A 552-nucleotide genomic window follows, 5' to 3' on the forward strand; every position below is an offset into this window, starting at 1 on the left:
CAACCGGTATTCTCAACCTCACAAACTATCCTTTAGGCTTAACATTTATCAGTTGAATAATATTCTTCAATACATGAAATTAAACAATAGGATTTTTAAACAAATAAACAATATTTAAAAAAAACAAATTGTGGAAAACACACAGATGAAACCTTTATTATTGAGATATTACAGAGGAGAAAACATTCTTTATGACTGCAGCTGACAGCTATGAAAAAGAAATAACAGAGTTATAAATACTGAAAACAAAATTGTTTTATTCCTTTAGCAGCTGAAATGATTATATTTTTAAAGGTTTTAATCAAAAATTATAATTTTTTTAAAGGTGACGTTGTCGGTCCAAATCCTGACTCTGGCTTTTATTGTTGTTGTGTCCTTGGGCAAGACACTTCAACTACAAAAGTGAACATTTTACTCACAAACTCAAATTAATTTGCATTTGTGTGATTTTCTTTTTTTTTGTACAGCTAATTATTCAGATGTAAAAGATAACAAATTTTACTGTATACCATTTCACCTCATAGTTTAGAGGTGTACATATCCAAAATACAA

Source organism: Cyprinodon variegatus, unplaced genomic scaffold (genome assembly GCF_000732505.1).
Source record: "Cyprinodon variegatus isolate N-32 unplaced genomic scaffold, C_variegatus-1.0 Scaffold2, whole genome shotgun sequence".
NCBI classification, from domain to species: domain Eukaryota; kingdom Metazoa; phylum Chordata; class Actinopteri; order Cyprinodontiformes; family Cyprinodontidae; genus Cyprinodon; species Cyprinodon variegatus.